The sequence below is a fragment of the Vombatus ursinus genome, unplaced genomic scaffold, assembly GCF_900497805.2.
Source record: "Vombatus ursinus unplaced genomic scaffold, bare-nosed wombat genome assembly UNPS02014818.1, whole genome shotgun sequence".
Taxonomy (NCBI): Eukaryota; Metazoa; Chordata; class Mammalia; order Diprotodontia; family Vombatidae; genus Vombatus; species Vombatus ursinus.
In genome coordinates this window covers 7,835,248-7,836,015 of record NW_020954596.1, presented here as the reverse complement: position 1 = coordinate 7,836,015, position 768 = coordinate 7,835,248, and positions in this window count along the sequence as shown.

The window sequence follows — 768 nt, the reverse complement described above, 5'->3', positions numbered from 1 at the left end:
CACACACACACACACACACACACACACACACACACACATATACACACTGTTGATTCATATTGAGTCCACTAAAAATCCCAGGTGTCTCTCTAACCCATACTCTCCTCTGCCCATATCTCTCTCCATGTTATGTTTGTGCCTTTGATTCTTTTTTTACTTGGAATACAGGAATTCTATATCCTTATCCCCATTAAATTCCAGTTAGATTATCCTAGCCTGTTCAGATATTGTTGTATTCAAATGCTATCATTCAACTTGTTAGCTGTGCCTTCCAGATAAATAACATCTGCAATGTGATGAGTAGGACATCTCTACCTTTGTCCAATCATTGATAAAATAATATTGATTAGAAAAAGACAAAGAACAGATTCCTTGGATCCAATACTTGAGGCCTCCCTCCAGGGAGATGTCTACTTGCAACATTACTTCAACGGACTTTTTGTCTTGTCCTTATGAGCCAGCTTAATCTGGCTCTTGACATCTGATTTTAAAAATTTTCAGTGTGAACATTTATACCTCAGAAATCAGCAAATGCTAAAAAACAGGACTTGATTTATTATTTTAATTATTTTTTGGACTTAAGAAAGTAATGGAGAAAATGTTAATAATGCACATTAAATTTTCAAGTATGGCATAAGCACATTTTTAGAGAGCTAGTTGTTAAACATTTGACAGCACACCCCTGATCTAGGGTCATTTAGATCATCCTGAGGGTACTTTTCAGCTCTAAATCATATAATCCAATGTTTTAAAGACCCTTCCAACTCT